This window comes from Lithobates pipiens, unplaced genomic scaffold (assembly GCF_037356315.1).
Source record: "Lithobates pipiens isolate NorthernLeopardFrog02 unplaced genomic scaffold, aLitPip1_a1.2 Scaffold_16, whole genome shotgun sequence".
NCBI classification, from domain to species: Eukaryota; Metazoa; Chordata; class Amphibia; order Anura; family Ranidae; genus Lithobates; species Lithobates pipiens.
In genome coordinates this window covers 636,355,140-636,377,729 of record NW_027507748.1, presented here as the reverse complement: position 1 = coordinate 636,377,729, position 22,590 = coordinate 636,355,140, and positions in this window count along the sequence as shown.

The following is a 22,590-nucleotide window of genomic DNA, read 5'->3' as shown; positions in this document are numbered from 1 at the left end:
CAGCAGCGCTCTGTTCCGTTGCCAGCAGTTCAGCGGGGTGTAGGAGCTTCTCTACATCATCTGCTCCAGCTAACTGTTGGGGAGAGAGGCTGACTTCCCCAGCTCCCTAGAACTCCGCAGTTGTTGCCGGTGCTGGGTAGAGGTTGGTAGCACTCTGCCCAGTTGATAGCACTTCTGCTGGTGTTCTGTTAGTGGAGACTAGGGATGAGCTTCGTGTTCGAGTCGAACATACGTTCGACTCGAACATCGGCTGTTCGTCCGTTCGGCGAAGTCCGAACATTTTGGTCCGTTCGCGCCAAATTCGTGTGGCGCTCACGGCCCACAATGCACTGCGATGGCGCAGTGCATTGCTGGCTCATGATTGGCCAAGCATGCACTGTGACCCCGCATGCTTGGCCAATCGCAGTGCCAGCAGCGAGGAGAGCCATGATTGGCCACAGGCAGGATGCCTGTGGCCAATCATAGCTCAGGCTGTGTAGTGCACGCCCCGCACTATATAAGGCCGCCAGTGCGGCGGCCTTGTGTAGTGTGTTGGCGTCTGAAGCAGTGGGTGTTCTGTGTACCTTCAACACAGTACACACCGATCGTTTTCGGACGATTTTCGATCTTGCTGTTGTGTAGTGGTTGTTGTCTGCGTGCCCTGACCGCAGTATACACCGCTATATTCACCTCACCTATATAGCTAGTGATCTATCTTTTATAATAGAGCTTGCAGTCAGTAGTGTTAGGAGCTAGTGCGTGCTGTCTGCGTGCTCTGTACCCAGTACATACCGCTATATCCACCTACATAGCTGTTCTCTATTTGAGCCCACTTGCCATCTGCAGGAGTTATTGGAAGTTGTGTGTGCCTCCAGCACAGCACAGTATACATCTGTATATACCCCTTTATCTCTGGTGTTCTATAATAAAGGCATCTGCAGGAGTTAGTGGGTGTTCTGTGTACCTTCAACACAGTACACACCGATCGTTTTCTGACGATTTTCGATCTTGCTGTTGTGTAGTGGGTTACTTTTTTACCAAAGATATGTAGCAGTATACATCTTGGCCAAAATTTATGAAGAAAAATTATTTGCAAAATTTTGTATCAGAAACAGAGAAAATGCATTTTTTTTAACAGAATTTTCAGTTTTTCTCATTTATAGCACAAAAAATAAAAAAACCAGCGGTGATTAAATACCACCAAAAGATAGCTCTATTTGTGTGAAAAAAGGACACAAATTTCATATGGGTACAGTGTTGCATGACTGCATAATTGTCATTCAAAATGCGAGAGCACCGACAGCTGAAATTTGTTCTATAATGAAGGCATCTGCAGGAGTTAGTGGGTGTTGTGTGCCTCTAGCACAATATACACTACCCAACTGGCTGTGTTTGATGGCACAGTGGCAGCCTTTGATGGCAAAGTGGCTGCGTTTGATGTTTTTTTTTTCAAATTTTTTTTTTTTTAAGTTTGTTTGCGCCCCCTAAAAATTTTTAACACCAGCCGCCATTGAATAAAACCAAACACATTAAACCTCATAAATAATACAATATGGCACAAATTATTTTCATTGGAGTATTATGGTCACAGCTTTATTAGTTAAAAGATCATAACAATAACATGATTTAGACACCATTCTTTAAAAACATACAAGAATTCTGACACAACCATTAAAGCCAGGTCCTTGACAATGCCACCCAATACCATGTTCTGTTTTAAGCCTGTACTGGTTGATGCCATCAGCCCAATCTTTCTGCCCCTGTTTAACAGGGACATGTAATTACAATTCTTGATATAATATTTCACAGGAGGGCCCCTTCCTGTGCCCACCCAGAGTAACGGTGAGGACTTATAGTGTTGTGGCACCAGCACCACAACCACCAAAGGTCAATTTTTCTACCACTGTTCAACAATGGCATGTAATTACAATTCTTGATATAATCGTTCACAGCAGGGCGCTCCAGCGCCCACCAAGAGTCACTTTGAGGGCTTACAATGTTGTGGCAAAACCAACACCTTGTTCCGCCATTTCTGCAGAGCATGTATGGCAGGCCCCTACTTTCAAACATCCAATTTACAAACATCTCCTACTTGCAAACGGAAGGAGACAACAGCAAGTGAGATGAAAAAAGATGGACGACAAAACAAATTATACAGGGGTGATAACCCTTCCCTATGTTTTCCAAAAAGCTTAAAAATAGTTTTTTTGACTGGAGCTACACTTTAAAAATGTACCAGTTGAAAATTACAAACAGATTCAACTTAACACAACAAACCTACACAGTCCCTGTCTTGTTTGCACCGCCTGTATACTGCTGTTCTGAGTATATAGGGCCTGGGGGCCACACGCATTTTCTTTTTTTAATATGGGTACAGGGTTCCCCTTAATATGCGTACAAGACCCAAATAGGCTGGTAATGGGCAGGGAGGGCTACCCATGCCATTTTTCTCAATGATTTTCAACCATATTGCAGGAACCAGATATAACATTAAAACCGCAAGCAGTTTTAAATGGTGTTATTTCCGTTTAATGTAATTTTGTGCAGGGACTGTTCTAAACACGGGAAACACGTGGCACTTCACAGGCATACTACAGACACCCCCCAGGCACCATATTTAAAGGAATATTTCACTTATTTTTTTCACTTTAATCGTCATTAAAATCAGTGCTCCCGCCAAAACGGACATTTTTAAAAACATTTTAGGCATTGACCCATGTCCCCTGGGGCAGGAGCCAGGTCCCCAAACCCTTTTTAGGACAGTATCTTGCATATTAGCCGTTAAAATTAGCACTTTTAATTTCGAACGTTCGAGTCCCATAGACTTCAATGGGGTTCTAAAGTTCGTTCGAATTTGGGGTCCGTTCGAAAGTTCTGGTGCGAACCGAACCGGGGGGTGTTCGGCTCATCCCTAGTGGAGACCACAGGCCCATCAACTGACCCCAGATCAAGCTGCAGTTGTGAGGTGACAACTGCATTCTCTCCTTGGATCCTGATCTTCAGCTCGTGATAGACTGCCATCTCCTCACCCTCTGCCTCCAGAATTGCTGCAGGTGTGTGGCAGAGGTCTTGGACCCTCTGTCCGGTTGCCAGCACTTCTCCTGGGGATTTGTTAGGTGGTTCCTCCTCTCAGAAATGTCTATTAAATCCCCAGTCTCTGGAATTGCTAAAAGTGTGGGACAGAGGTCTTGGACCCTCTGTTCAGTTACCAGATCTTCAGCTGGAGAAATTTGTTGCAACTCCATAGATGCTGCTGGCAGAAAATCATATGTCCCTGCCAGTGTTGTGGGAGAAAGGCCGACTACCACTTCTCTCAAGAAGGCTAAAGCCACTGTTGGTGCTGGGCAGAAGTTAGCAGAACTCTACCCTGTTGTCAGAACTTCAGGTTTGGGGACGACAATCTCCGGAGTTTCCACTGCCGATTCTCTGGCATGCTGCTGAACCTGTTCTAGCAGTTTCCTGTATGCCCTTTCCAGATGCTGTTCCTTCCTTAACAAATGGTCCAGATCAGGTTTAAGCTCTGAGACCCCTGCAAGACCGAGCATAGCCTCTCTATATTCTCACAGGTCCTCAAGGGTAGGTTCCCCTTCATCGCCAAACACAAAACGATCTGTAAGGCTCTCCCACAGCAATCCAGGGCCTCCAAAGTCATATCCCTCCGGAGAGCATTCTGTTGTCTCCTCTAAATATCCCTGCTCTGCGTGCCATTGCAGAGCCTGATAATGATTGTCCAGCTCCATCTCCTGCTGGACCAGCCTGTCCAACTCAGTCACCCATTGCTCCCGGGGCCGCTCTCCCAGGAATGCCATCCGCAATGCCCGTTGGTCACTGGCCCGTTGCTCTTGGGTTGGAAAGCACTTGCCCTGTTTTATACCAGAGAGCTGGAGGGCTCCAATCCAGAGCTCCACGCGAATCCGCTGTCTGTGGCAGAGGCTTCGCTTTACTCAAACACTCTATCTGCTGCTAGGCCTAGTGAGAGGAGGACTATCCGGTAGCTGTGAGAATCCAGTTGTGAGTGGCAATTCTCTGGATTTCTATAGTGAGAGACTTCCTATCTTTTGCAGTTCCAAGAGTACCTGAACTTTCTACCTAACCCTCTACCCTTCATTGAGAGACTGTTCTGTCTACCTGTTGTCAGTTTCTGCAGTTCTTTGGGCCATCTACCTCGGGAAACCCCTAGACGTACATGAGGTCAAGAAGGTAACAGTAAGCCCAATTAAATGAGCAGCTCCTTCGGGGGTCAGTGCTCAACATGGATCCAAGTTAAAAACAAAGAAAGACACTGTAAGGTTGATTACACGCTACTCCGGACAGCAAAGCCAAGTCTGTAAAATAATGGATACATTTTGGTATCTTCTAAGGGCCGGTGAGAAAGTAGCAAATCATAGAAAAAAAATACCAGAGATTAGGTTTAGGAGATCGGAATCTCTGAGGGACAAGTTAGTCCATAGTCATCATATGCACTCCAGGGCGAGAGTACCTCCCTGGATAGGCGGCACTGGTATATGTGGCAGGTGCAATTTTTGCAGGTTCATTTGGGAGGCACAGGAGATTCTGTTGCCCACTGGCAAAATGTATAAACCAACTTTTTTTGTTGATTGCCAATCGATATTCATTGTATACTATATGGAATGTCAATGTGGTATGTTCTATTTTGGCAAAACTAAGAGGCCTTTCTTTCACAGAATTCAGGATCATGTTAAATTGGTTAATGCCAAAAAATTTGTGAGCCCAATTAGCTGCCATATGGGATTATATCATCATTTTGATGCCACTAAGATGAGTTTTTTTGCTCTGGAGTACATCCCCCCCTGAATGAGAGGGACAGGTTGTTACTACAGAGAGAAACCAAATGGATTTTAATTTCTCTGCCACAAAGTATCCAGGACTCAACGATGCATTGAGTTTTAATACACTCCTTTAGAGTAGATTATGTCCTTTTGAGAAAGACGTGTTTTTTTTTCTTTGTTTCTTTATGTTGCTTTTCCTCCTTTTGTTTTTTTGTTTCTGGACTTCCCTTTTTTTTGGGGGGGGGGGGGGGGGGGGTTAAGTGACGATGCAAGAGTTGTCATAGGTTTCTAATGCACAAAACAATTTCCTGTTTTATTTTCCCTTTTTTTGAATTTATGTAAAGCTTATCTGATGAGACAACAGTCTGGCCCTTGACATGATCTGGTTCTTTATTTGTCTATCCCTGAGTCTGCTCTGGCTCTAAATATTGATAGCTCTCCTTAAATACAATAGTCTGGTTAATACACAAATTAGATTAGCAATGTATTCATTGCACATAAGCAGTGTTATGCTCATTTTTATAAACCTAAAAATATTTCAATTGAATTGATTCCCTGACTGATTGTTAGGTAGTTTGCCTTATTGGATCCTTATAATCATTGCACTGTGTGATTGGTGATTTTGTCACCATGCATGCGCGATACTCTGTGGCATGATAAATATAGTTTAATAGCCACAATCTATATGCTTATGTTTTGTTGTTGGCAGTGTCCACTGTGGGGATTGTAAAGACCTATTTGGTGCCCACTACGCATTGCGGCTCTTATTTAAATCTATAACCGCCACGTAAGGGCAGATGAATCCTTTAAGATTACTGCGACAGGTTTGCGCATACATGGCATGGTGCGATGTGCCGACTGTGGCTTGCGGACCTTGGGGGGGGTCAGTCTGAGCATTAGAATAATGGGGATCGCAGTTGGGATAGAGAGTATCTATCCCTATATCTATTATGGTCCAATTAGCATGCCTTTCCTCATAACTGCCGAATATGGGCAAAAAGGACTTTCCAAGATGGCCACGAGGGCCTCGCGCATGCGTGTGTAGGGCACCCCGTATGGCCAGAATACACCAGTCCCAAATCAAACCTCTGATTGCTCCATCCAAGCAATGACATCAGACGTTGCTTGGGGTAGGAGAGTATATAAGAGCACTCTCAATATATCTCATTGCTGTGGCCATCTACCCTGTCACCAGTGAGGGTCTTAAACTTGTTGAAAAGTAAGTAGTTTCTTTTGTTCCTACTCCAGCAGGGAATTTCTTTGCCTTCTGTGGGTGTTAAACTATTCTTATAATTCCTTTGTTTTTTTTCTCTAGTGATTAATCCCTTGTGATAGATTGAAAAAAGCCTTTAAATCTTCACTGGTTAAAGAGGTGTCATACTGGCACTGAGCCAAGGAGCAGTGGTAAACTGAAAGAGGGAACTGCTCAGGTAAGAGCTATGTGATAGTTGATTATAATCATAGTAAAACATGTATCTGTTTAACCACTTCAGCCCCGGAAGAATTTACTCCCTTCCTGATCAGAACACTTCTTGCGATTCGGCACTGCGTCGCTTTAACTAACAATTGCACGGTTGTGCGACGTGGCTCCCAAACAAAATTGACGTCCTTTTTTCCCACAAATAGAGCTTTCTTTTGGTGGCATTTGATCACCCCTGCGGTTTTTATTTTTTGTGCTATAAACAAAAAAAGAGTGACAATTTTGAAAAAAAACACATTATTTTTTACATTTTGCTATAATAAATATCCCCCAAAATATATTAAAAAAAAATAATGTTTTCCTCAGTTTAGGCCAATACATATTCTTCTACATATTTTTGGTATAAAAAAATTGCAATAAGCGTTTATTGTTTGGTTTGTGCAAAAGTTATAGCGTTTACAAAATAGGGGATCGTTTTATGGCATTTTTATAAAAAAAAATTTTTTTTTTTACTAGTAATGGTGGCAATCAGTGATTTTTATCATGACTGCGACATTATGGTGGACACATCAGACATTTTTGACACATTTTTGGGACCATTGTAATTTATACAGCAATCAGTGCTATATAAATTCAACTGACGAAAAACAAGCTCTGGACTGCTACACTCTTCAGAAGACCACTTTCTTTTATTGGAAAATCACATCACAGCTCAACAAACACAGCGAACAAGGAAAAATTGCTGATGTTTCGCACTAGCTGTAGTGCTTATTCATAGGCTATGAAAAAGCACTACAGCTAATGTTTGTTGAGCTGTGATGTGATTTTCCAATAAATGAAAGTGGTCTTCTGAAGAGTGCAGCAGTCCAGAGCTTGTTTTTTGTCTGTTGCTAGTGGTAATAGCCAGCACCTGTGGCTTCCCAGCCGAAGAGACAGTTTACAGCCTGCATGTGTGCTCCTGGAGTGGTGATATCCCTTCTCCTGCTATATAAATGCACAAATTTCTTTGTAAATGACACTGGCAGTGAAGGGGTTAACACTAGGGGGCAGTGTAAGGATAAGTGTGTCCTGGGGGGTGTTTCTAACTGTGGGGGGGCATGGCTACGTGGGATACAACACTGATCTCTGCTCCCGATCACTGGAGCAGAGATCAGTGACACTGTCACTAGGCAGAATGGGGAGATGCTTTTTTTACATTAGCATCTCCCCTTTCTTCCTCCTTGTGAGGCGATCACAAGTATCCCCGTGGTGATCGAGGCCGCAGGACCCGCGACCCGACTCACGGAGCTTGCCACCAGTGCGCGGGCGTCTCGTAAAGGGTCATGTACAGGTACATTAGTTTGCCTGTACGAGCCCTTCTGCCGACGTATATTTTGGCGTGAGGCGGTCGGCAAGCAGTTAATTAGTAAAAACCCTATGTTTATTTAAATAATTATATTGTAGATGGCATTAGTACCCTGAAAATTTGCAGGCACCAGAGGAAGTATACATTGGGAAAAGGATAGAAATAATGATTGATCGATTTGCTGAGACTCCTTGAAACATTAAGTTAGGCACAAATTGAATCAGATATGATTACAATTGAATCTAGGTGATATAGATAATGATCAATCCCTATGTGCAATTTTACAGGTGCTACTATAGGTCAATTGCCCCTTTTCTTCTTTTTTTGGCACAGACATTCCCCATTGAACCTCCTGATGGGTCTAGGGCAGTGATGGCGAACCTTGGCACCCCAGATGTTTTGGAACTACATTTCCCATGATGCTCAACTACACTGCAGAGTGCATGAGCATCATGAGAAATGTAGTTCCAAAACATCTGGGGTGCCAAGGTTCACCATCACTGGTCTAGGGGATCATTTGGAACCAAGATAATTTTGAAAGGGTGAGAGTGTATCCATCAGATAATCTAAATGTGATGCTTATAAAGTAAATGTACTATTAGGTACCCCGATTGGTTCCCTACATGGATGTATTGTTAATTATTAAAGATGCCAAACTGATTTTATTTTTTCTGTTTTAGTGGTAAATATTAAATAACAGAATCCTACAAAAGCTCCATAAGAAGCCACGTTTGTAGTGAAACATGTAGAGGTAACCACACTTTTGTACCTTAACCATTGAGTTAATATGACCTGAGTTTTATAAACTGTTTTATATTATCCATGTGATAAAATTTCTATATAAATTCTGTAAATTTGATTTTGATTTATTTCTCTGCACCTTAAAACTCCAATCCTTTGCTCTCTGGGTATACACTGTTGTGACATTTATCTACATTTGGTACTAGCCAGTCCATAAGGCTTGGGACACACTTTAAGCAACCTGTTCAGTGTTCTAGAGACCAACCCTATCGTCTCACCTCCTTCCCCTGCTCTCCTCTTTCCTTCCCTCCAGTGGTTTGAGGACCCAGGGACCTCTGCACTATGCATAGAATTATTATTTTGTTGATTGTACTGATTATAAAGCCTGTTACTGTGGTCTAATCACTTATGCATGGACTATCTGGCATCTGGACGATTGTTTTTAATTCATGTTTTGTGGTCTGTAACAGTGTTACTGTTTTTTGTTATTTACTTTTTGTTTTGTGTTACGGTTGCTACAATTGAAGGGCTACTTTGTAAAGTGGTCACTAGGTACACACCATGTCTGTTACCTTATCAACCTCTTCTTTATCATTAGAGGTAGATCTATATGATACTTTTTATCAATAATAAAGTATATTTTGTAAACCCCAATACTGTATTCTGTGTCAGTCATGTGGCTGTCTTTTTTTTTCCATATTCTTTAGTCGAGACAATTTCATTTATATGGCTATAGCAGCAGCTTACAATAATCGCAAGAGAATCCCGCAGGCTGGTTGTACCCAAGTTGATCGATCACAAAATGTAGAAATATTTCTCAGTGGTTCCAGTCAGGATAAAAAACAACTTACATTCATTTTAAAAGCATCCATTTCCATCACAATATTTACTAATATCTTTATTTATTGAAATAGATCTAAACCCTAAATAAATTAAATTTAGTGGCATTTAGTCTTTGTAAAGCAGTGGAATCCACACTGTAGACTGGGGGCTGGATGTGGCCCTTTGCTTTCCTTTATCTGTCCCTTGGCACTATTCCTCCTACTGATACTGGAGACTATTTCTTCAAATGGCACCAACAATGTAACATCACTTCTGCCACTGAAACCAACAATGGGGCAGTATCCCTTTTCCTGATATCAATATTGGGGCACTATTTGTTCCAGATACCAACAGCGAGGCACCGCTCCTTCCCATGATAATGACAACGAGGCACTATTCCTTCCCTTCATATCAACAATCAGGCACAATTCCTTTACCCAATACCAAGAAATAGCCACCATTCTTTCACCTGATACCAACAATGGGGCATCATTCTTTCTCCTGATACAAAAAGTGAGGCATTATTCTTGCCATGATACCAACAATAATGCACCATTCCTTCCCCTGATAGCATTATTGAGGCACCAGTTCTTCCCCTGATACCAAAAATGAGGCACCATTCTTTCCCTGATATCAACACTGTGACACTATTCCTTCCCCTGATACCAACAATGAGACACCATTCCTTCTCCTGATACAACAGCAAGGCATTATTCTTTCCCATGATACCAACAATAACACACCATTCCTTCCCCTGATAGCATTATCGAGGCACCAGTTCTTCCCCTGATACCTACAGTACCAACAGTACTTTAAAGCTCCATACACACTATCAGTTTTTCTGCTGAGTTTTTCCTTCAGATTTACCAAAACCATCTAATATGAGGTCAAACCTTAGTAGTTTTAAATTACTATGCAATCAGGCAGGTCCTTGCACTACATGGTTTTGGTAAACCTGGAAAAACTCAGCAGAAAAACTGAGAGTGTGTATGGGGCCTAACAGTATTGGGCAAATATATGTACAGTGCAAGGTTTTAAGAGAGTGTTATCTTGTCTGCTCTTGGTGGGAACTGGACAATTACATGGGAACTTGGCATAAAGCTTCATTATAGATGCGATCAACAAAGCTGAATGCAAATCACATGCTGTAATCAGCTATATAGATGATGTTGTAAGGACATCTGGTGGCCCTGTAAATTATATACACTATTTAAGAGACTATAGAGAGTAGAATAAAGATCTATTTATCTATCTATGTATCCATCTACCTACAATATATATATTATATTTATCTAGCAGATACTAAAAAATGAACCAGAACTGTCCCATATAATTAGAATATATTCATTCAGGTTTTCAATTAACTAACTGGCCTAAAGTAATCCATAAACACTATATTAAAAACTGTGGGATAGGCAACCAAAGCATGTGTGCCAATGCAGGCATGTGACATAATTTGCAGAGGTACCCAGAAGATCATTACATTGCATGTGTGCAGAGTTGGATCCTCTGGTGGGCCTCTGCTCCCTACAAATACAGTGATTCTGCCATAGGCTGTAATTGACAGCTCACTAGGCTGTCAATGACAAAGATTTGCCATTCTAATTCTGTGTCCACCTCTGTGATGCTTTAGAGATATTACTTGTATTCAAGTGCCAGCCTTCCTTCAAGTACCAGGGTCGGCCCCCCTGTGGGTGTAGATGTTCTTGTGTGAAGAAACACAGCTGCCCACCCTCTTTCTCCTCCCAGTGGAACCGTCTGCTGCAACAGAACAAATGTTTCTGGTGGTGCATGAATTGGAGCTGATCTAAGGTCTGCAAATGGATGAATTGGAGCTGATCTGAAATCTGACGGCGCATAAATTGGGGCTGGTCTGAGTGTGCAGAAAGTTGATATGAATTCTGAAAGTGTAGGAAATTGGGTTGATCTAAGGCTTGAAGGTGCATGGATTATGGCTGATCTGAGGTCTGAAGGTGCAGAAATTGGGCTTGATCTAAGGTGTGAAGGTGCATGCATTGGGGCTGATCTGAGGTGTATAGGTGCAGGAATTTGGGCTGATCTGGGGTGTGAAGGTGCATGAATTTGCAACTGATCTGTTATCAAAAGGTACAGAAATTGGGGCTGATTTAAAGGTCTGAACTAAGGTTCACTAGTAGAAATGGGCCAAGCACCCCCCAGTTCAATTCACACCAGAGCAGCCAAACATCGCAAAAAGTTCAGACCCGAACACCAAACCTCATTAAGGTCTATGGAATACAAACGTGAAAAATCAAAAGTCCCTATTTTGAAAGTTTATATGCAAGTTATTAGGCATTTAAAAAGTGTACAGGGGTCTGGAAAAGGATCGTTTTCAAAGCAATAGTGATTTCAATGATGCTAAAAGTTAAACATTAAAAATGAAAAATTCCTTTAAATATAGTGCCCCTGGTGTCCCCTTAGTCTGCCTGTAAAGTAGCACATCTGTACAGTGTATAGAACCTTCTGCAGCAAAACTGACATTTCTAAAGAAACAAAAATTAATTTAAATATATTTTGCGGCTACAAAGAATGAAAATTTTAAAAAAGTGGCGTGGATCCCCCCCCCCCCCCCAGTACATATCAGGCCCTTTGGGTCTTGTTTGGATTTTAAGGGATACCCCTCATCAAAATTTAAAAACAAATGGCTTGGTGTCCTCCCCAAAGAAAAGCGAGTGCCCCCCCTCCTGAATGATACCAGGCCACATGCCCTCCACATGGGAGGGTGGGTGCTTTGGGGTGGGGGGTTTAAAGCACCTTCTCCCCATGTTGATGGAGACAAGGGCCTCTTCCCGACAAACCTGGTGTTACAGCTCAGCTGCGGAGCTGATCTGTGTCTCACCATTTACTGCAGTGGGTCGGCTGGCATCTGTTGTCCACTGTCTGGTGTTCAGCTCTGTGCACTCTCCAGCTATGGGTGTCGACGCCCTTCACCTGTTGCCTAATATATGTTTCCTTCCTGCTACTTCCTGTCCAGCCCCTTATGTGCTTCTCTATTTAAATCCCTTCCTAACTAGCTACCATTGCTTGAGCAACGTTTGTTTCTGAAGCTCCTCTGTGTAACCTGTTTTACCTGACTTCTCGTGAACTGATCTTCTGTGTACCCCCCTCTTACGAGGCCTCTCTACACGTCTGGGGGCTGGCTTGGAGGGAAATTTCTGATGGAATCTGGTCACCAGACGTGGGGCACAGACATCAGTGGCAGGGACCCAAGACCTCTCCTCCGGACCATAGCCCTTCCAATCAATGAGATAGAATAACTTCCCCTGGGAGTACTTGGAGTCCAATATTACTTTAATCTCATACTGATCCGAGGTATCAGCCACAGGAGTGGGGTGAGAAGAAGGGCGAGAGAAGCGATTGAGGACCAGTGGCCTGAGCAGGGAGACATGGAAGGTGTTGGGTATCCTTCGTGAGAGGGTCCCTGGCGGAACACCGGCTGACTCTTAGATTCCACGCCTTGGGGGATCCCGTGTCACCTGCTCGCCTGTGGGTTCACTGTAAGCAGTACCGTGACAGTTTGCTCAAGCCATGAGCGTCTCTGAGAATCGGCCATTGACCGAGGATCCAATGCAACATCTAGTTCAGAGACTTAACTCCCAGCAAGCTAATCAAGAGCAAATAATGCTGGTTCTCCAAGATCTTGACTCTCGTCTGGATCGTCTGCAACTCGCTGCAACTTCAGCTCCTCCCGTTCCTGCTCCTGCTTCAGTTTCTCCGGTCTTACCTGCTGCACCTGGCAATCCCTTTCTGCATCTGTCGTCGCCACCTCGGTTCTCCGGTGATCCTAAGGCTTGTCGGGATTCATTAATCAGTGTTCCATCCACGTCGAACTTTCCAGCCACCATTTTCCTACTGATCGCACCAAAGTCGCATACATCATCTCTCTCCTCTCTGATGATGCTTTAGCTTGGGCCTCTCCACTCTGGCCTCCAGCTCTTTTTGGATGCATTTCGGAAAACATTTGATGAGCCCGGCAGAGTGTTTTCATCTGCTGGGGCCCTCCTTCGTCTTTGTCAGCAAGAAATGACAGTCAGCCAATACGCAGTTCGATTCCGTACGCTGGCCACTGAACTCAAATGGAATAATGAGGCCCTTACTGCTACCTTCTGGCAAGGCCTATCTGACCGTGTCAAGGATGAACTCGCTGGATGCACCATTCCCACCACATTGGATGACTTAATTGCATTGAGCATTCAAATTGACATTCGCTTCCAGGAGCGGGCTCTGGAGAAATCCAGATCCAGTCATCCCCCTGCTGGCCGTCCAGCACAGGTAGTCCAAAGATCGGTGCAATCCTCTCCGTCTTCGACCTTTCACGTGTTGGAGGAACATATGCAGCTTGTGCGAACCCGCCTCAAGCCCGAAGAGTGTGGCCGACGCATGGGACTGGGTTTGTCCCTTTACTGTGGCGATAAAGGACATCTTTTGAACTCCTGTCCAGTCCGTCTGGGAAACTCCAGGGTCTAGCTCACTCAGAGGGAGGTGATCTAGACCGATCCGTTAATTTCCCTCGCTTCCCTCGTTTCACCCTTCCCATGGCTATCCGCTGGGCTCAGAATGCCTATCAATTCTCTGCATACGTGGATTCTGGTGCTTCCGGGAATTTCATTGAACAATCTTTAGCTTCCAAGTTAGGCATCACCTTTGTTGCCTTGGCTATACTCCTCTCCGTGACCGCAGTAGACGGCTCCTTGTTGCCTATGAGTCCAATCCAGTTTAAAACCTCTCCTATAGAGTTACGCATTGGGGCTTTGCATAGTGAGGAGATCTCTTTCCTAATATTGCCTAAATCCTCCAGTCCCATCATCCTGGGCCTTCCATGGTTGCAGAAACACTCCCCACATCTTGACTGGAATTCTGGACAAGTATTGGCTTGGAGTCCTCCATGCCAACAACAATGTATTTCCAAGGTGCTACCTCCTCCTTCCATTCCTTTTGCTGAGACCTCCACAACTCCCATGTTGCCTGCCCACTATCAGTCCTTCCGAGATGTTTTCTGCAAAAAGGCAGCTGATCGCCTTCCTCCTCATAGAGACTTTGACTGCTCCATTGAGCTTTTACCTGGGACCTCTCCTCCCCGTGGCCGAGTCTACCCTCTATCTATCCCCGAGACACAAGCCATTTCTGAATACATTCGGGAAAAGCTGCAAAAGGGTTTCATGAGGAAATCTGACTCACCTGCCGGAGCCGGATTCTTCTTTGTAGCGAAAAAAGATGGTTCCCTCCATCCATGCATCGACTACAGGGGTCTTAACGCCATCACCGTGAAGAACCGATACCCTCTTCCTTTAATTTCCAAACTCTTTGACAGACTGCGAGGTTCTCATATCTTTACTAAATTGGATCTTAGAGGGGCCTACAATTTAATAAGAATCCGGGAAAGAGACGAATGGATGACCGCCTTTAACACCAGGGATGGACATTATGAGTATCTGGTGATGCCCTTCGGCTTATGCAATGCTCCAGCGGTCTTCCAAAATGTTGTTACCGAGATCTTTCGCGACCTTCTGTATGTCTGTGTTATTGTATATCTAGATGATATTCTAATTTTCTCGCCAGACTTACCTACCCATCGTCTTCATGTAAAAACTGTGCTACAGCGTCTAGGGGACAATTGTCTATATGCTAAATTGGAGAAGTGTCTATTTGAACAAACACGAGTTCCATTTCTGGGCTATATAATCTCATCACAAGGTCTCCTCATGGACCCAGCCAAACTTCGGGCCATCTCCGAGTGGCCTCAGCCCTCTGGTCTTAAAGCCACCCAATGCTTTTTGGGCTTCACCAGTTACTACCGCCAATTAATTCGTAACTATTCCACCTTGGTGGCTCCTATTACATCGCTCACCCGCAAAGGTGTAAATGCTCGGCTCTGGTCCCCTGAAGCCATTGAAGCTTTCTGCAAACTCAAGGCAGCCTTCCTCTCCGCCCCTATTCTTCTACGCCTGGACATTACTAAACCCTGTTCTTTGAAGGTTGATGCCTCTTCTGTAGGAGTCAGTGCCGTCCTACTCCAAGCTCAGCAGGGCAAGTCTCAACCTTGCGGATTCTTTTCCAAGAAGTTTTCTGATGCTGAGAAAAACTATACCATTGGGGACAGTGAGCTACTCGCCATTAAACTAGCTCTTCAAGAATGGCAACATCTTCTAGAGGGTTCTCCCCATTGTATTACCATCTATACTGATCATAAAAATCTGCAGTATTTACAATCCGCAAAACGCTTGAACCCACGTCAAGCTCGCTGGGCCCTCTTTTTCGCCCGCTTCAATTTTAACATTACTTTCCGTCCAGGTGCCAAGAACCTTTGAGCCGATGCCTTGTCCAGGTCGTTTGATGTCAATGATTCTGAGAATCACCTAGATCCTGGTCCCATCATTCCTCTGCATCGTATTTTAGCCACCACTCAGCTCCAGTCTACGCAGCCTCCTCCTGGTAAAACTTTTGTAGCCTCTGCACCTCGTCCCAAACTCCTTGCTTGGGCACACGACTCCAAGTTCTCTGGACATCCTGGCATACCTCGTACTTGTGACCTTCTTCAGTGTCATTATTGGTGGCCATCTCTTCGTAAAGGATGTCAAGGAATATATTCAAGCTTGTACGGTTTGTTTACTTTCCAAATCTTCCACGTCCGCCCCTGCTGGGTTGCTTTTGCACTTACCAGTGCCCGATGTACCTTGGCGTTGTATTGCCATGGACTTTATATCAGATCTGCCTCCCTCAACAGGTTCTACAGTCATCTGGGTAGTGGTGGATCGGTTCTCCAAAATGTGTCACTTGATTCCTCTCCGAGGCCTACCTTCTGCTCCCAGTCTTGCCACAACTTTCATTAAGGAGATCTTTCGTCTTCATGGGATGCCTTCCCATATCGTCTGACAGAGGAGTTCAATTTACTGCCCGGTTTTGGAGAGCCTTGGCCAGCTCCTTTGGGATTAAATTGGATTTTTCATCTGCCTTTCATCCCCAGTCCAATGGGCAAACGGAACGTGTCAATCAAAATGTAGAACGTTTTCTCCGTGCCTTCATTTCAGCCCACCAAGATGACTGGGTGGACCTTTTGCCCTGGGCAGAGTTTGCCTTAAACCATCACGCCAATGCCAGTTCTGGGAAATCTCCTTTCTTCACAGTTTATGGGCAGCATCCATCTGTTCCCTTTCCTGTTCCCATTTCTCCTGTGGTACCAGCAGCAGCTGAGAATCTCTGGGAATCTTCATCTAGCTGCTTCCAGGCATAAAACGGCAGCAGATCGTCATCGCCATCAGGCCCCTAAGTTCCTGCCTGGAGATAGAGTTTGGCTCTCTACCAAGCACATCCGACTCCGGGTACCCTCAATGAAATTTTCCCCTCGCTTCATTGGTCCATTTCCTATTCTCTGCCAGATCAATCCAGTGGCTTTCAAGCTCCGTCTATCCTCTCATCTCAGGATACCCAACACCTTCCATGTCTCCCTGCTCAGGCCACTGGTCCTCAATCGCTTCTCTCGCCCTTCTTCTCACCCCGCTCCTGTGGCTGATACCTCGGATCATTATGAGATTAAAGTAATATTGGACTCCAAGTACTCCCGGGGGAAGTTTTTCAATCTCAATGATTGGAAGGGCTATGGTCCGGAGGAGAGGTCTTGGGTCCCTGCCACTGATGTCTGTGCCCCACGTCTGGTGACCAGATTCCATCAGAAATTTCCCTCCAAGCCAGCCCCCAGACGTGTAGGGAGGCCTCGTAAGAGGGGGGGGTACTGTCACAGATCAGCTGCGGAGCTGATCTGTGTCTCACCTTTACTGCAGTGGGTCAGCTGGCATCTGTTGTCCCCTGTCTGGTGTTCAGCTCTGTGCACTCTCCAGCTATGGGTATCGACGCCCTTCACCTGTTGCCTAATATATGTTTGCTTCCTGCTACTTCCTGTCCAGCCCCTCATGTGCTTCTCTATTTAAATCCCTTCCTAACTAGCTACCATTGCTTGAGCAACATTTGTTTCTGAAGCTCCCCTGTGTAACCTGTTTTACCTGACTTCTCGTGAACTGATCTTCTGCGTACCGACCCGGCTTGTTCTGATTACGTTGTCTGCAGCCCGCCCTGACCTTGGCTCACTACCTGACTTTCCTTGCTTCGATCATCCATCCTTGTCTACAGTGTCTTCTGGTACTTCCCTAGCGAGCAGGGTGAACCTGGGGGTCGTGACCTGGGGTCAGCACGCAGATAAGTCCAAACCTTCGTGAGAGGGTCCCTGGCGGAACACCGGCTGACTCATAGATTCCACGCCCTGGGGGATCCCGTGTGACCTGCTCGCCTGTGGGTTCGCTGTAAGTAGTACCGTGACACCTGGGCGGTGGTTGTGGGGGTCTGCGGGCAGGGGGCTTATCAAAATCTGGAAGCCCCCTTTAACAAGGGGCCCCCCCATGTGAATTAGTATGAGGTACATTGTACCCCTACCCATTCACCAAAAAAGTGTCAAAAATACATAAAAACACCAGACAGGTTTTTGACAATTCCTTTATTAAAATAATAAAAAATAATAAAAAAATCGATGTCCCCCGGATGTAGATGCATCATCAATCATGACGCGCACCACACCGCCAGACCTGAAAAAAAAAGCATTCTACTCATCTAAGGCTGACCGCCGAATGCATACTCAGCTTTATTAATTAATTTTATTTATTTAGAACCATCAACGGGCTGAGTAGGCATTCGGCGGTCAGACTTCAACGAGTGCAGAGTTTTTGCGGGTCTGGCAGTGCGGTGGGCATCGTGATTGATGATGGATCTACTTCGGGGTACATTGTTTTTTTTATTTTGGATAATGTTTTTTATTTATTTTTATTTTTATTAAAATAAAGAAATTGTAAAAAACCTGTTTACTGTTTTTATTCATTTTTGACACTTTTTGTTGGTGTATAGGTAGGAGTACAATGTACCCCCATACTCATTCACATGGGGGAAGGGATCTTGTTAAAGTTGGCTTTCAGATTCTGATAAGCCCCTTGCCTGCAGACTCCCACAACCACAGTCCAGGATTGTTGGGAAGAGGCCCTTGTCCCTATCTATCAACATGGCTCTGCCCTCCACCCCAAAGCACCCACCCGTCCATGTTGAGGGCATGTGGCCTGGTATGGGGGGGGGGCGCTTGCTCATCATCCCCCAGTTTCCTGGCCTGCCAGATTGTGTGCTTGGATAAGGGTCTAGTATGGATTTTTTTTTCTTGCATTGCTGGCAATTCTTTTTTTTTCTTTCAGCTATCAGCAGGGAAGCCTGCTGACAGCTGATGATTCATTCATTGTTAAGGACGTGATGGCCCACTCCTTAACTACATATTGATTGTGTGCTCGGCAGGGCAAACATCCCACCAAATGCACAGACAATTTGGCTAATCATTGAACACCTGAACTGGCGATGTTTGGGCCGAACTTTTGCTCGGCCTGAACCGTTTGCCTAACACTATTCACTAGTACACCAGTTGTCTAATGCATGTAAATTGTCACATAATGTGGAAAAGGTTGCCGACCTCTACTGTAAGACATTGTAGATGACTTTACACACTTCTAAGATTACTCAAGCTATCCTACAAGCTAGAAACCTTGTGCCAATTACTCTTTCAACTGCCCATGAACACCAGACACACTACTCACAGTAGCTTGCCACCACCTAGTAGTTTGTCTGCTGACTAGTCTGCTAGGCAACCATACACACATACAGTGGCGGGTGGTCCATGAGGGGCGCAGGGGTGCCGCCCCCCCAAAGTTAGTTTGCATAATCATGTGTTTCTATTAGGTCCGTCATTTTTTTGAAAGCATGTGATTAGAGCCTGAGGCTCTAATTGGCTTGTTTTAGGTTGTCCTCAGGGCTCAGAGCACTGCACCCTGAACCCTCCCACTTGTGATTTTAGCAAATCAATATTTGCCATTTCATCACTTCCGGTTTGCAGCTTCTAGTCCCAGCCAATCAGAACAGGAGGCTGAAAATTTGGAACCCAGAAAGAAGACTGGGTTAACACAGAAGTTGGATATGAGGGGAGCCGTGACCGCTGGAGGGCTCAGTTTGTAGGTAATCCTCACGTCGTCCTCTGGTGAGTACGGACCTGGAGAGGTTTGTTTGCAACCCCCCCAAAAAAGAATCTATCAGCAATCAAAAACAAATATATTAACAATATACATACAGTACAGACCAAAAGTTTGGACACACCTTCTCATTCAAAGAGTTTTCTTTATTTTCATGACTATGAAAATTGTAGATTCACACTGAAGGCATCAAAACTATGAATTAACACACGTCCAATTATATACTGAACAAAAAAGTGTGAAACAACTGAAAATTTGTCTTATATTCTAAGTTCTTCAAAGTAGCCACCCTTTGCTTTGATTACTGCTCCGCACACTCTTGGCATTCTGTTGATGAGCTTCAAGAGGTAGTCACCCGAAATGGTTTTCACTTTACAGGTATGCCCTGTCAGGTTTAATAAGTGGGATTTCAAGCCTTATAAATGGGGTTGGGACCATCAGTTGTGTTGTGCAGGAGGTGGATACAGTACACAGCTGATAGTCCTACTGAATAGACTGTTAGACTTTGTATTATGGCAAGAAAAAAGCAGCTAAGTAAAGAAAAACGAGTGGCCATCATTACTTTAAGAAATGAAGGTTAGTCAGTCCGAACAATTGGGAAAACTTTGAAAGTGTCCCCAAGTGCAGTGGCAAAAACTATCAAGCACTACAAAGAAACTGGCTCATATGAGGACCGCCCCAGGAAAGGAAGACCAAGAGTCACCTCTGCTGTGGACGATAAGTTCATCCGAGTCACCAGCCTCAGAAATCGCAGGTTAACAGCAGCTCAGATTAGAGAACAGGTCAATGCCACACAGAGTTCTAGCAGCAGACACATCTCTAGAACAACTGTTAAGAGGAGACTGTGTGAATCAGGCCTTCATGGTAAAATAGCTGCTAGGAAACCACTGCTGAGGACAGGCAACAAGCAGAAGAGACTGGTTTGGGCTAAAGAACACAAGGAATGGACATTAGACCAGTGGAAATCTGTGCTTTGGTCTGATGAGTACAAGTTTGAGATCTTTGGTTCCAACCACCGTGTCTTTGTGCGACGCAGAAGAGGTGAACGGATGGACTCTACATGCCTGGTTCCCACCGTGAAGCATGGAGGAGGTGTGATGGTGTTAGGGTGCTTTGCTGGTGACACTGTTGGGGATTTATTCAAAATTGAAGGCATACTGAACCAGCATGGCTACCACAGCATCTTGCAGCGGCATGCTATTCCATCCGGTTTGCGTTTAGTTGGACCATCATTTATTTTTCAAATAGGACAATGAGACCAAACACACCTCCAGGCTGTGTAAGGGCTATTTGACCAAGAAGGAGAGTGATGGGGTGCTGCGCCAGAGGACCTGGCCTCCACAGTCACCGGACCTGAACCCAATCGAGATGGTTTGGGGTGTGCTGGACAGCAGAGTGAAGGCAAAAGGGCCAACGAGTGCTAAGCATCTCTGGGAACTCCTTCAAGACTGTTGGGAAGCCATTTCAGGTGACTACCTCTTGAAGCTCATCAACAGAATGCCAAGAATGTGCGGAGCAGTAATCAAAGCAAAAGGTGACTACTTTGAAGAACCTAGAATATAAGACATATTTTCAGTTGTTTCACACTTTTTTGTTCAGTATATAATTGGACGTGTGTTAATTCATAGTTTTGATGCCTTCAGTGCAAATCTACAATTTTCATAGTCATGAAAATAAAGAAAACTCTTTGAATGAGAAGGTGTGTCCAAACTTTTGGTCTGTACTGTATAAATCACACATGTGTTACCAAAAGTAATAATTGCAAGTGAAGTGGTTGTAAACCCTGTACTACCACTTTTACGTACAGGTATGCCTACTATAAAAGGCTTACCTGTAGGTACCGTGAATATCTCCTAAACTTGGGTCCCGTGCGCATGTGCAAGAGTGATGTCATCACAGCTCCGGCCAATCACAGGGGACAATCAATGTACGGGGAACGCTGCAACAGCTTTGATCTAAGGTAAGTATTTCATAATGAGCTAGAACGCGATACATACTAGCACATTGTGCCTTTTTCTTGCAGGTTGTTGTGTTTTTTTGTTTTCTACAACCACTTTAATAAGTGTCTAAAGCCAATAGGACATGTCACTAACTCATGTGTCCATGAACTGTCCATTAAAAATTTCCAAAAAAGTAGTGTTGAAAGATATTCACTTATTGTAACAAAAAAAAAAGAAAAGCTCCACAGTCTGTTCATTGCCGTGATACCCTGATGCCAGAATGCACCCCAGTGCACACACAGGACTTGTACGAGATTCATATGAGCACTATACAGTACAGGAAATGGACAAACTGCGCATCAAGGGTTAAATGACAGCCACAATAGCACACACACATTCTAGGAAAAGGGAATGAACTTCCACATAGATGTAACATAGAAAAGGAAAGAACAGCTTGCACAGTGCAATACAGTTAAAACCACCAATTTATTATAGAACAAAGTGCGCGCTCACATGAAATAATGACAGAATGAAGCGATATTGCATTACATACATCCAATCAGCGGACAGTAACTATGGTGTAGTGAGGCCCTCTTGTGGTCCAACAAAAAAATACACAATAAGATTCTGGTTTGCTAAAGTTTTGTGCAATCTGGTATAGATACATTATAACATTGCAAAGATTTTAGTGTATTTTAGCAGATTAATATAATTTTCTGTTCTGAAGAAATAGCTATTTTAAGTATATCTTTTCTCAGACTGATTGTTGAGTGGAAATATCAACCTTCATGATAACCAGCCCAGGTATCTATTTGTTGTAATGAGAAAAGCTGCTCTTTCTGTCCTCACTAAGGCTGGATTCACACCTATGCATTTTTAATGCTTTTTGCATTTTGCAGATTTGCACAACAGAACGTGTTCCATAGGAAACCATGTTAAATGGATTGTAGTACAAATCTCCAAAATGCAAAAAGCACTAAGAATGCATAAGTGTGAATCCAGCCTTAGGCATGGAATAGCCTTAGGCCTTGTACATGAGTTTTAGCTTGTACAGCATTGTACACATCAAGCTTTTTACAAGGCATTTAGAGATCTTTGAGCAAGCTTTAAGCTGTTTTTAGGCCCGGTTTACATGTTCTTAAACTTGTACTGTATAAGAATAGTGTGAACACCAAGCTTTCTAAGCATAGGAGCCTCAGAATTTACAAGAGTGTGACCATGTACAGCCAATTACTTGTATGGCAAACTGTACGTGGCACCTTTTTTATTAAATGACCTTGGCCAATAGGAAATACACACTTTTTTATTATATTATATATGATTAACTAGTTGCCCCACACCCACTGTACATATACCGCGAGCAGGTGGCACGCACAGGCAGAATCACATGTATGCAGGGCAGCTGATAAGGCAGTAAAGCCAACCCTCCTGTACTGGGCCAAGGCCTCATTTGTTTAAAAGGGGGGCCCAGACATCTGATGAGCAGGTG